Here is a 15,284-nt window from a genome sequence, read left to right on the forward strand (position 1 = left end):
CCATGCAATTTTTTAATCATAATAATGTTTGCATGCCTTTAACCAACTATTTTATTTTGAGTTTCTTAAATTTCTCCATACTCCACCCCTATCCCTTCCAATACCCCAACACCAGGTAGGGGAGAAAGATGGTTAATGGGGAGAAGGGATAATTCCTGCTGTTCAGGGTCCTTGGGTTCCTTGGGGCGAGTTCACTCCTCCTTTTAGGACGTCTCCAACTTGTTCTCATCTAACTGCATCAACAGCAACCAGGAGCAGCATGGGGGAAGCACCAGCAGCCCTCTTCTTTAGCCTCCAGTCTCTCTCCCAGTCTGGCTTTTTATCCCCACTGACAAAGACCATGCCCTTGCACAAGACACTTCCTGAAGACAAACATCACCACGTGCCCTCTCACGAGCAGTTATCAGCTGTGGACAAACTGAAGCAGCCCCCATATCCCACACCTGGGATTAAAACTAAAACATGTTTACATATAAACCCAAACTTCCACAATGTAATAACCTGCCCTGCATAAAGTAAAATGTGTACAGCTTACTTACATTGTTTTTGGAATTTAAATTACAAAGTGACTTAAGGTTACATCTTATGATAATTTTTTGTCCACTTGTTTAGATTATGAAATACCTATGGCATTAGTGAGACACACTTTGGGGTATAATTTTGAGGGTGTTTACAGAGAGGATGAACTGAGACAGGATGACCTACGTTGTGGTGAGTGTCACCATTTCATGGGCTAGGATCCCTAGCTAAATAAAAAGGGGAAAAGAAAAAAGCCAGTTGAGTGCCACCGTTCTCCATTCTTTGAATTCTGCTGTGCTGAGATGTGAGCAATCTTCCATGCCTTCCTACCATAATAGATCTATATACCCTGAGCTGTGATCCAAAAATCAACCTTTTTTTAAAAGTTGCTTCATATTAGATATTTTGTCTTAGCAACAAGACAAATAACTAATACAGGTAAACAGATAATTAGCAAAATACCTTTGTTATTTGCAAAAGACTATGAAGACGCTCTCCATAGGTTTTTTTTTGTTTTGTTTTGTTTTTTTTTTTTTCAGTTGTCAGATAGGTCTTCAGATTTTGGGTTCTGCTTTAGTCAGTTGGAGATACTATAATAAAGTAGCAAGTGTGTAGAGAGATGCCTCAGTAGTAAAGAGCTCCTGTTGCTCTTCCATTGCACCTGAGTTAGGTTCCCATCCCCCACAGCAGGAAGCTCATGATTCTCTAACTTCCGCTCTAGGAGATCTGATCGTCTCTTCTGGCCCCTGCAGGAACCTGCACACACATGCCATACATTCCACCCACACATACACTTACACATAAATTAAAAATGTATGGAGTAGCTTGGTGGATTATTGCCTTATTACATTGTATCCACCATATCAGAATTCTAGACAGAGTGACTTATAAGGAATTCTGAAGGCTGGGAAAGTCTATGCTCATGTTGCTGGCATGTGGTTTCCTGTCAGAACAACTGCAGGGGTTGTGGGAAGGAGAGCCTTTTATAACAAGAATCCCTTGGTAGAGACTTTATAAACTATGCTTCTCCAGTATGTCACACTCCCAACTTAGTTTCACTGAACAAAGTTTCAAACACACGAACCTTCAAGTATGTATTCAAATAATGCATTTATAGGGGCTGGAGAGATGGCTCAGAGGTTCAGAGTACTGGCTGCTCTTCCAAAAGTTCTGAATTCAATTCCCAGCAACCACATGGTGGCTCACAACCATCTATAATGTGATCTAATGCCCTCTTTTGGTGTGTAGGCAGAATACTGTATACATAATAAGTAAATAAATCTTTTAAAAACAATGCATTTATAAATAATGGAAATAATCAAGACATCACAGCAGTCAAGTTCTAATGAAAGCTCATTTTTCTATGTTCTCCTCCCATGGCAGAAAGAGTTAACTAGTTTTCTGGCTTGCTCTTGTGAAGGTACTAAATCCCATTCATGAGAGCACATCCTTATAATTTCTCTCAGTGACTTCACCTCTTAATATCATCTTATTGGGAGTTAGGGTTTCAAGATATAAATTTTGAGTGGAATACAATCATTGAAATACTCTCCTAGAATTATTGTATAATACTCCAAATCTTTCCTGGTGCGCTTTGGGTGTTCTTTTTACCCTGCAAGCAAAATGGTAACCTGGTTGTTTGCTCACCTTCCCTTTGGTCTGAAGTCTGATAAGTCACAGAACTATTATTTGTAGTTAGAGTTAATACTGATATTCTCCATTGAGTCTTGTTTCAAATAGTTAAAGCTTTTATAGAGACAGCTGCAATAAATGAATTCTACCAAAAAGAATCTACTGAATTGTGACTGCAAATGAAATAGCTTTGTAGGGACAAGATGTACTCCCAACAAGGGAGCCTTATGTTTCTCTCCTCCCACTGCTTCACGTCTAATCTTGCTGCAGAAGAAAACATTTCAGCCAGGAATCAAGCAGAAATTGTAACATTATTTTCTCAAACTCCTGAACTCACGTCAGTACATCAGAAGAGCTTCTTTGTTCATATACACTAAAGATAGTTTTGAAGGCCAGTTCCTTCAATCTTTTCCAAAGGCAATTATGTTTGGATGTTGGTTTATACCTTTGCAAGCATTGCAATCTACAAATGTAAGTTCGGCAATATGCATGTATTTCTGTTAACTAAAGAAATTTTATGTCTCTGTATTACAAGGTAATATAATTATATTTCATATTTTGTTTAGACTGCTTACTAGCATAAGGAGATTTTAGAGTTAATTAATTCACTTTATATGGATTATACATACCCTTTTTTTCTGGGGAAAACAATGATTTTTTTCATAGATACCATGTGTTCCTATAATATCCAGGCTGAGAGACTTGGGAGAGAATAGGCACATAACTCATCCCCAGTTTGTAGGTGGAAACAGTGAAGCAGGAAGAGGGGGGCATATTAGCCAAGGATAAACATCAAGCTCATCTTTTACACATTCCAGAGTATCTTACAGAATCTTGAAATGCTTCATAAAATGGTTCTAATTTTTTTCTGAAACATGACTTTTAAAAACTAATAAATACTGCTCTTTGTTAATTTCATACATGCATATAATATAATTCTTTGTGGTTATTCTTCCCTGCCATCTCTTAGTTCCCTCCTACCCTTTTACCAGCCTCTCATCTTCCTTACAAATCTCTTTCCCATATTTACTAGGTTTTGTTCCACTTAGTGTCCTACATAGTTTAATTAGAGAAGTTTTAATGACTCAAGTTTTGAACTAACCATCAGAGTATGGTGGGCTGACCATTGACACACAAATAGGTACTGTGCATCCCCATGTCCCAGAATCTGTCAGTTGCCAATAGATCTGGAGTATATGGAATGGCCCTCCAACCCTCTTCTCAGTTAAGAAGCTCCAGGTTGTCTGACCTCGGTGCTAGCAGGAAGAGCTGCTGTGAGTTCTGACTGCCATGGCTACATCATGCTTAGAAGATGGCATTTTGCAGTCCTATTCTCATCTGGCTCTTATATTTTTGCATACAAATCAGTTTAAATGATTTAATTTTTGGAAAAGTAGCATTCTGGGGATACATTGGGTGAATTTTGCAAAATTATCTTGAGTAAAACTCACGAAATATCAAAGCCCCAGAAACTTTTAAAAAAGAGCAAATATTGAAAGAATTCACATCAGATGCTGAGTGATATAAGCTTCTGATTTTTCCTCAAATATCAAAGCCCCAGAAAGTTTTAAAAAAGAATAAACATTGAAAGAATCCACATCAGGTGCTGAACAATTTAAGCTTCTGATTTCTTCTCTATGAGACTGTATTCCCAAAGACAATGTCTTGTGTGATAGCACATCCAAAGATGCTTTCATTCTGGTCAAAAATTTTGATATATATATATATATATATACAGTGTTTCTCTGTGTAGTACTGGCTGTCTTGGACCATGGTCTTTAGATCAGACTGTCTCAAAGATCTGCCTGCCTCTGCCTCCCAAGTGCTTGGACTAAAGGCATGTACTACCAACACCTAGCCATCCAATAACTATTTTAATGAATTTTCTTCAATGAAAAATGTTATCTATAACAATTGAGATGTAATATGAATAAATCAATAAACTATATTTTAAAAAGGAAAGTTATCTGGGATGTTTCAATAAAGACCATCCTAGGCTAAAAAAAAAAAGAAAAGAAAAGAGAAAAAGAGAAATGTTTTCTATTATGTGACTTTTTAAGAAAGAACTTTCCCATTATTTTTTTAATTAAAAAATATCTATTATAAAAAAATATCTATCTTTTTTGCACTAAGTAAAAGAAAACTGCTGAAAATGTCAGAATCATTTCACAGCTATAACACTAACCAAAGCAACCTGAAGGAAGTACCACAAATTCTGACCATCAGAGTTAAGTCTTTTGCAATGATAGGAGGTATGTTCCTTTAGTTAAAATAAAATGAAATAAAATAAAACTTGTGCCACAAGCAGGTTATGTATTTATGCCACATTGACCTTATTTTTGTCATGTCCTTGATTTGTTTGGTCCTCATCATTCTACTTACCATGGTAGCTTGCATAGTTTCATTTTAAAGATTTGTTTGAGCCAGCTTTTATTTATTTCTTCGCTACTTTCCTCGCCGCCTATGCCTATCTTCTTCCGCTAGAGGGCGTTCGTACCTCTAAGACTACTACAGCAATGCACACTTTTAAGAAGCAGGCAAGCTGAAGACAGACTTACCAAAAAGGCCGATTCGCCTGAATTATTGTTATTTATGTCTCTCTCCTCCCAGTTCACGCACTGCTTCATACTTGCCTGCTTTTTAAAAATCTCATAAATATCTAAGGTATTGTATATAAGGTCTGGGGTGGGGACTGAGACAAAAATATTTGAGTTAAAGACAGGCTAGGTTCTTAGCAGCATACAGTGGAGTGGCAAAGAGGGTACATGGTATATGAGTAGAAGAGAGCACTCTGGAGAAGGATGTTTGGCTCTGCATGATAAAAGCATTAGAAAATTGAGGATTTCAGAGCCAATCCCCTGGTGCTCGGCTCTGGAGGTCAGGAGGAAAGGAGTGGTAAATGTCTCCAGGCCAGGATATGGCTGTGTTCTCCCACGGTCTCAGAGATGAAATGCACCAAAGAGTAGCAATATTTATTGTAGCTATTTCCTTTGGATTTTTGTCAGTTTTGGACAATAATAACAAAATGTACAGAAAAACCACATGTATAAAAATAAGTACCACCCTTGTTCCTATCAACAAGAGTTGCACACTCTTATCTATTGGTGTGTTTGTTTACAAGGTTTTCTTTTTACACTTTAAAAAATTCACACATAGCGGCCTGCAGACATGGCTCAATGGTTGGGATTACTTCTTCTCTTTCAGAGGACTCAGATTCAGTTCCCAGTGCCCACATATGCCTCAGAACCCTCTGTAACTCCAGCTATAGGATATGTAGTGCTGTCTTCTGGCTTGTACAGGCACCAAGCGTACATTTGGTGCACAGACCTACATGCCGGCATAACAGTTAGACACATAAAAGAAAAACACGTCGTTTTTAAAAAATTAAAAATATAACATAGTACTGCTTCTTTTTGGTTTCTTTTAAGCTATTTTCTCCCATTCATCTAGGGCCAGTTCCTGGGCTTAGTTATGGGGGGCATAATCTTCAGATATAAATGCTTCACAATATAGAGGCAGCAAATTTATTATGATTCTTTATTTTTTCTCTTCACTTCAAAAATTTAAAATTCCAGACCTTACTTCTGTGTTGAATACATGTGTTATGGTTAATGTTACTTGTCATTTTGGCAATCTGTAATGACCTGGGAAGGAAGTCTCAAAGAGGGATCGTCTAGGTTAGGTAGGCCTGTGGACATGTTAGTGGACGATTACTTCATTGGAAGACAGAGCCTGAACTGTTTAAGCCTGGAAAAAGCTAGCTGAGGCTGTGCGTACATATGTTAATTTGTTGTCCTCTGCTCTTGACTGAACTATATCTAGTTGCTTCAAGTTCCTGCCACCCTGAGTTCCTAGCAATAAAGGACTGAACCTAGAATTGTGACCCAAATAAGCCTTTCTCCCTTAATTTACTTTTGTAGGGGCATTTAAAATATCACTGCAGCAGGACAGGCAATGTAGACAACATGAAAGATAGATTTGGAAAAGAGAATGTAGGGGCAGGCACAGGGAAAGGTACAGAGTAGGAATGGGCAGTAGAGGAACAACTAAAACAAAGTGTGTATAAATGGCTAAAATCAAAAACTCATGTGACACCACATGCTGGTGAGGACGTGGGGAGAGAGGAACACTCCTTCATTGCTGGTGGGAATGCAAACTAGTACAGCTACTTTGGAAATCTATCTGGTGCTATCTCAGAAAACTGGGAATAGGGCTTCCTCAAGACCCAGCTATCCCACTCCTTGGAATATACCCAGAAGATGCTCCAGCACACAACAGGGACATGTGCTCAACCGTGTTCATAGCAGCTCTATACATAATAGCCAGAATATGGAAACAGCCTAAGTGTCCCTCAGTAGAAGAATGGATAAAGAAACTGTGGTACATATACACTATGGAATACTACTCAGCTATTAAAAACAAGGAATTCCCGAAATTTGTGGATAAATGGATTGAGCTAGAAATTATCATAATGAGTGAGTTAACCCAGAAGCAGAAAGACTTAAATGGTATATACTCACTTATATCTGCATACTAGCCCAAGGAGCATGTCCCACGAAAGCCTTCACTTACCAAGAAACTGGGACAGAGGGGGAGGACATCCTATTGGGACTCTAGATGAGAGAAGCATGGGAGAATGGCAAAGTAGAAGGATCCAGAGGGTCCTAGAAACCTATAAGTAGAACATTATGATAGGCAGATTTGGGCCCAGGGGTCCCGCTCAAACTAAGGCACCAGCCAAGGACAATACAGGCGGTAAACTTTAAACCCCTACCCAGATCTAGCCAATGGTCAGAACAGTCTCCACACTTGAGTGGAGAGTGGGATATGACTTTCACACATACTCTGGTGCCTCACATTTGACCATGTCCCCTGGAGGGGGAGTCCTGGTGGCACTCAGAGGAAGGACAGCAGGTTACCAAGAAGAGACTTGATACCCTATGAGCATGTACAGGGGGAGGTAATCCCCCTCAGGAACAGTCATAGGGGAGGGGAATAAGGGGAAAAGGGGAGGGAGGGAGGAATGGGAGGACACAAGGGATGGGATAACCATTGAGATGTAACAAGAATAAATTAATAATAAAAAATTAAAAAAAAAGAAATGGGTTTCAGAGCTAAACAGAGAATTCTCAACAGAGGAATATCGAATGGCTGAAGAACACTTAAAGAAATGCTCAATGTCCTTAGTCATCAGGGAAATGCAAGTCAAAATTACTCTGAGATTCCATCTTACACCATTCAAAATAGCTAAGATCAAAAACTCAGGTGACAGCACATGTTGAGGAGGATACGGGGAAAGGGAAACACTCCTCCATTGCGTGTGGGAGTACAAACTTGTACAACCACTTTGAAAATCAATCTGGTGCTTTCTCAGAAAATTGGGAATAGGGATACTTCCAGACCTAGCTATACTACTGCTGGGTATATACATGAAAGATGCTCCACCACACAACAAGGACATTTGTTCAACCATGTTCATAGCAGCCTTATTCATAATAGCCAGAATCTGGAAACAACCCGAATGTCCCTCAGTCAAAGAATGGGCAAAGAATCTGTGGTACATTTACACAATGGAATACTACTCAACTATTAAAAACAGTGAAATCTTGAAAATTTCAGGCAAATATATGGAACTAGAAATGACCATCCTGAGTGAGATAACCAAGACCCAGAAGGACACACATGGTATATGATCGCTTATAAGTGGATATTAGCCCAGTATAGATGGCTTCTGAGTGTCTCTACTCAGAAGGTGATCAGGATAGATATTGGGATTGACTGCTAGACTCCAGGTGAGAGTGGCGTGGAAGAATTGGGGGATGAACGGTCCTAGAAATTTCAGGAGCCCCACAAGGATACCATTAAGGTTGGTGGATATGGACCCAGGGGGGCCTGCATAAACTGCTGTATCAACCAAGGACAATGCATGCAGTAAACCCAGGCCCCTGTTCATGTCTAGCCAATGGACAGCTCATTCTCCATGACTGTGGGGAGAGCAGGGACTGCCTCTGACATGAACTCTGGTGCCCCCTATTTGACCACTTCCTCTTTGTGGGGAAGCCTGGTGGCACACAGAGAAAGGGGAAGCAGGCTCTCCAGATGAGATGACTGTGGTCATATGGTGGGGGAGGAGGTCCCCTTCTGTCAGAGGCCTAGGGGAAGGGAATAGGACGGAAGAGGGAGGGAGGGTCGGAAAGGGAAGATACAAATGAGGGGCTAACAAAGGGGATGTAATCTGAATAAACTATAATTAAAAAGGAAAAACACAGTTATATAAACATGTTTTTGTTTTAGGCGCATGGTCTTTTCCAGCTAGAGTTAGTTGAATTGTGAGGATTCTGTGGGGTATAAAAAAAGAGAGCCTAAGATTTGGGCCCAGGGGTCCTGCTCAAACTATGGCACCAGCCAAGGACAATACAGGCCGTAAAATTTAAACCCCTTCCCAGATCTAGCCAATGGACAGAACATTCTCCACAGTTGAGTGGAGAGTGGGGTCTGACTTTCACACAAACTCTGGTGTCCCATATTTGACCACGTCCCCTGGATGGGGAGGCCTGATGGCACTCAGAGGAAGGACAGCAGGTTGCCAAGAAGAGACTTGATACCCTATGAGCATATACAGGGGGAAGAGGTCCCCCTCAGGAACAGTCATAGGGGAGGGAAGTAAGGAGAAAATGGGAGGGAGGGAGGAATGGGGGGATACAAGGGATGGGATAACCATTGAGATGTAATATGAATAAATTAATAAAATAAAATAGAAAAAAGAGAGAGCCTAAAGGGATAGCGGTGGTGGTTTGGAGGAGACAGATGGAAGACTGTCTGCTGCGTTTGTTGCTAAGAACTGAGATTGGCATTCCCCCTCCTCCCCACCAAATCCAACAATCCTACTCAACAAGAGGTCACCATCCCCTGTTTTCCTCCTTCTAACTTTTTCCCTCTCCTACCTAGTGTTGGGGTGTTGGAAGGGAGGTAAAGGTGTTTAATAATCCTAAATAAATTAGGTTTGTGAAAAATCTTAGCCTACAAGGGTTCACTATTTATGATATTTGGAAAATTGAAAAAGCCTCATGTCAGGCATCCTCCATTACAATATCATAAAGTATAGTTTAGATAGATCACCAGTTCTCAAACAGTGGGTCACAACCCCTTTGGGGTGTCAACCAACCTTTTCACAGGGGTCGCATATCAGATATCCTACATATTAGATATTTACATTGTGATATATAGCAGTTGCAAATTTACAGTTATGAAGTAACAATAGCATAATTTTATGGTTGGGTGTCCCTACAACGTAAGGGACTATATTAAAATGTTGCAGCATTAAGAAAGTTGAAATCAACTGGTTCAGATGTGAAAAGCACAGGAAGAAGCAGTCTTTCCTTCTTCTATCTACTGTTGATCTAATTATTTTTTCTTTCATTTCTCCTTCCCAGAAAATTATAATTATAATTACACAGTATTTGGTATTGGTAAACACGCATCTTTCAGTAAATAATATGCACAGAAGCTTCTATTATTTTCTGCAATTAGATACTAATACTTATTTTATAGCCTAAAAAATTCTCTTTTTTAGGTTTGCTTTCTGTTGCCGTGATAAACACCATGACCATCTTGGAGAGGGAAAGATTTACTGTTTTTAGTCTTCCTTAAAGGGAAGTTAGGGAAGGAACTTAAGGCAGAACCTGGATGCAGGAACCGAGGTAGAGGCCGTGGGAGAACCTTGTTTACTGGCCTGCTCCCTTATGCGTGCTCATTAGAGCATCTAGTACCAGCCCAGGGGCTATACCACCCACAGTGACCTGGGCATTCTCACATCAGTTATTAGTTAAGAAAATGCCCACAGACATGCCTATAGCCAATCTTATAGAGGAATTTTTACAATTGAGGTTCTCTCTTCCAAGGTGACGCTGAAAAACAACAACAGCAGCAACAACAAACAAACTAACCAGGTCACCTTTGTGGTTGTACCATATTTTTTTTGCCAATATCCCCTCTGATGTGTTTTATGTTTAGCTGTTACCCCCATTTTAAATAGAATTTTCACTTGCTTACTGTTGAGATTTTTAATTCCTTGAATATTTTAGATATGAGACCTTCATTAAATAATTTTTAAAAATCTTTCTCTAAGCATGATGCTTCTTCAATTTTCCTAGAATTGTAGAGAATAAATATTTTAAAGAAGGTATAATTTATTTTATTCAATATTCCCTATAGAAATACTACATTTTAGGTTATGAATTGATCACTTGAATAATTTACTTTTCACTATAATAAAAATGCTATTATAAACATTTGAGTAACTCAATGTTTTGTGTCTGAGAATCTGTGCAAAATTTCCTGTGTGTACTATTCTACCATCATACACACAGAGTAGGAGGACTGCATTTCCTCCTTAGCTTTATCAACACTTTTTATTATCAGAATTTTCCAATACAAACATTATGTAGATCTTCTCAGGTGTTTATTTGCATTTCCCTAATGACTAATGCAATTGAGCATATTTCAGGTAGTTATTTGCAATTCGTATATCTTCTTTGTCTTTTCTGATATTCTTTTCTATGGGAATTTCATTGATTCCTCTACTACTCTTGTATAGATTATTTTCAATATTTACCTCAAATGTTGCTCTTTCTACAAAAAGTTTCATCTGCTTACTAGACATTGACATCAAGATTGAAACTCAGAATCTGTGTATTGCAACTGAAATTCACCTCCTTCCAAATTATGTAGACTTTTTCTTCATATACTGTGTTCGTTATGCCATTATTCTTATAATTACCACAAATTAGATTTTGTATTTTATTTAGATTGAAATATTTGGAATAAGAAAAAGTCTGTTTATTGTCATAATTTCAGGATTACTTTACATCTATTTATTCTTTTTCTGTATCCTTTTCTGACTTTGATCTCTTAGTCTATTGGTTCTCCTATTTTTCATTTTATCTTTAGTTATTTTTAACTGTGTGATTAATGGCATGCCTTTAGTGATCAGTATATATTTCCTTTCTCGTTTATATTTATGTGTAAAAAAGTGAACTATTATTTACACTTATAATTATAAAATATACATTCTTAGTCATTACATAATCTGAAAAGTTCAGAAAATCGGTAGGACATATGTCCTATTTTTTTATACAGACTTCTTCTATACAGATTTCTGAACTTCCTATGTTCCCTCTGACAGCTCCACCTTAAATGACCACAATCTTGATCCTGATTTTATCTTTCTATCTGGAGGCATCATTCACTTGGAATTATCAGAAGAGAAATATCAGGATCATTCTTTCTTTCTTCTCTAAAGGCAAACATTCACCCAAGTTTATCTTTCTTTTATCCCTATACTATTTTCTGTCAAAAATTTTATTTTTGGCAGATTATTTCAATTTAATTTTCCTGTGTCTACTTTCTTAGTATGCTTACTCAATCTCCTTCATGCAGTCAACTAACAAAATGATTTCTTCAGACTGAAACTTTAGTTAAGGCACTTCACCAAAAAGAAAAATAATACAATAACAACTCCATATCAAGTAGGAAAAACTGTTCAGAATGTCAATGGATTCATCTATCTTTTTTTCCATGCCATATTATCTAACTCTTTTGCTTATATGTTAATCTTCTTTACTAGTCTCTGAGTCCTCCAGTAAAAAATGGGGCTTTTATTTTCACAATTATTCTATGCTCAGAAATACTCAGAGTTAATGGTTTCTCTGAAACCTTTCTTTTTGTTTTTGTTTTTGTTTTGTTTTTGTTATTTAGTAGAGGCTGACCTTAAACTCTGTAGCTAAGTGTGACTTTTAACTTCGGATCCTCTTACTCCACCACCCAAGTGCTGAGATTACAAGTTTGCACCACCATCCCTTGTTGTGGTTGGGTGTGGAAGATCAAAAGGAATGTTTTGTGCATACAATGAAAGTATTCTAACAACTGAGCCACATTGCTTATCCTTGTCTTTTTTGTTGTTAAGTCAAATACTTACTATGTAACCTAGAATGGCCTTGAACTCATGGCAATCCTCCTACCTCAAACTTGCATGTACTGAGAAGAGTGTAGTCTACTAGATCTAGTAACTTCTGACAGTCATATAGACTTCTAGTATGCAAATACTATACAACCCATGCATCTTCCCTTTTTCTGCTAAATCAAAGAACTTCAAACTTTGAGGTTCCCTGTAGGTAGAAGTGACTATTAGGCTAGAATATACAAGAGATTATTGATATGAATATTTATTAGATATAGATTCATGTACATTCTGTGAGTTCTGTATATAAAGGATTTACTCCCAACCTTTACCTATCTATTGGCATAGTTTTGCCTTTGCTCAATGATTCACTTATAGACCAATGAAGAGTCTTATTTCTTTAGTAGAATGGACAAAAAGTCACATAGAATCATTGAAGAATTTGAGATTTTATTATTTTTTTCCTTTGGACAGAGACATACATCATTAGAATAGTTATTGACATCCTATGTGTTAAATGTAGGCTCATATTACTACCTCTACAATATACCAATCTAGGAAACTATAGTTTCATTTGGTTTTTAATAATTTCAATTTTCACCCTTTATTTATTCAATGACACACTAGAAGAGTATTTTAAAATTTCTCTTGATACTGCTTTCTAAATTTAGTCCATTACAAATTTAATAAGATTGAAGAAGTTATTTTAAGTTGTTTTAGTATTTGTTAATATGTGCTTTTGTGCCTCAAATGTTACATGTTTTAAAACAAAATTTATGCTAATGAAAATAATGTAATTTTCATCACTTTTGGATAAGGTACTCTATGGATTCTGTTAAGTCTACTTGATATATAGTATAATTTAATTCTGGTATTTCATTGTTGAACTTTTGTCTGGATGATGTATCTGCCGGTGAATGTGAAATACTATAGTCACCTACTATTATTGTATTGGGGTCTGTTTCTTTCTTTATATTCTGTAGTGTATATCTTGTAAAATTTGTTGCTTAATTGTTTGGTGCACATATATTTACAATCATTTTAACTACTTTTCATAAAAAGACTTGTTTGTTTGTTTGAAACAGTGTCTCACTACGAAGCCTTGGCTGCCCTGTAACTTGCTATGTAGACTAAGCTGGTCTAAGGCTCATGAAGATCTACCTACCTCTGCTTTCCAGTGCTGAGATTAAAGGTGTGTGTCGCTAGGCCTCGTTTCTTTTAACTTCTTGGCAGATCATCACCTTCATCAATATGTAGTGATCACCTTTGTATCTTCTAACTTGCTTTGGCTTGAAGTCTGTTTTGCCATATGTGAATATCTGCATCCACTTGCTTATGCATAAGAATTGTTTTGAGTGCCATTTCATATAATTTCAATTTCAATTAAGTTATGTATTGTACATGAGTTTCTTGAATGTAGCCAGAGTTGAGCATTTGTTTTTAGTCCAATGAGCTAATCTGTGTTTTTTAATTAGAAAATTAAGACCATTTATAATTGGTGGCTAGTATTGTAAGAAATATATGATTTTCATAATTTTATTGTTTTCCTTTTGGCTGTTCTGAATTATGTCTTTGTTTCTTTTTCCTTTATTCATTATAGAATTATTAGTCCATTTCTTTTTATCAATCCTCATTTGTGTAGAAGATCACTTTTTTCTTTCTCTTCTATTCGTGAGATTCCTATTTTGTGTAGCTTAATAGTTGTTATGAGTTGAATATGAAATATTTCTAACAGGTTCATGTACTTTGTCTTGTTTCCTACCACTTAGGAATTGTTGAAATCACTGAGCACTGATGGCTGTGACCTAACCAATGAATTAATCATTTGGTGGATCTATAAATAAATGTCATTATTAGAAGGATTTCAATATAAAGCAGGATACCAAAGGGCTTTCTTGGAATTATGTATATTGTTTCATGACCTTTCTCTTTCCTGCCTCTCTTTTTTGTTTATTTGTTTGTTATTCTTTTATTATATTTCTTTTTACATATACATTTATATTATTACACACATATACAATAAACCACATACAGCAAGAAGAAACAGAAAACAGTCAGGAATTATATAAATGTTACATTCACAGTGTTTTGGCTATTTGTATTTGGCAACCTTGAAGAAAACATCTTTCCTATCTTGGTGAGTCTAAAATTCTGAAAGAAAATCAGTATCTATCATATCTCATCTCTATCAACCTAAAACATCTCTATAGATCTAAAAATATCTTAACCTCTAAACAACTGAGCTTAACTATAAGACTAAACTATCTGGTCTTCAACCACGTCACCAGAGACTTGAGAAGGAATAAAACTTAATTACCTGAGTGAATTGGAAGTGTAGGGAACAGCTTCCAAAATGAAAAAAGACAGAGACAGTTTGCTGCCTGAACAGTCACCCAAGACTGTCTATAACATTGGAGAATCATCTTCAGCCTTCTGGCCCAATGTATCTGAGGCAGGAAATATTGAGGTCTTGCTTACCCTGTCTTGGCAGAGTTTGGCCGTCAACTCTGCCTGCATTGAAGCTTGCCCTTTTTAGGCAGAATTCTGTCTGTGGCAGAAACAAGGACATTTCACCTTTTAAGATGTCACTCACTTATGAGACAGGATTTAGGAGACTTGAGCTGGAACTGACTTTTTGAGCATTAGCTCTCATAATATCGGAAATTCTGACATAAGCTGTCAAGACAGAAAATCTATCTATCTATCTATCTATCTATCTATCTATCTATCTATCTATCAACATCCGTGGACAAGAACAATAACCAGCCTGGTAAGATATCTTCAGCAGTGCAATAGTGATAACCTTTGTCTTGGGGGTAATCATCAGTTGTCTAATTAGACTTAATGCCTGCTTACTAGGAAGGAATGCATGACCAGTACTATAAACCTAACCAAACATAGCTAGAGATTTAATAGAACTTAGAGGTAAACCTAGTACTGCCATTATCCCAAAAGCAATATAGTTTTTAATTGTATTCTAAATACTTATACTCATAGATAAGTTTAGCTCTTATCCCTCATCCCTCATCAAAGAAGTTTCTTTTTCGTAGCAGACACTGTTACAGAGACCCAAATCTGGTCAAAATACACAGGATAAATGAATGTGGGATGGATGCACACATTGCTACATCAACAATAAAACTCCTACACCTAAAGCTTAGGAAACATTGTGGAA

This window comes from Acomys russatus, chromosome X (assembly GCF_903995435.1).
Source record: "Acomys russatus chromosome X, mAcoRus1.1, whole genome shotgun sequence".
Lineage (NCBI taxonomy): Eukaryota > Metazoa > Chordata > Mammalia > Rodentia > Muridae > Acomys > Acomys russatus.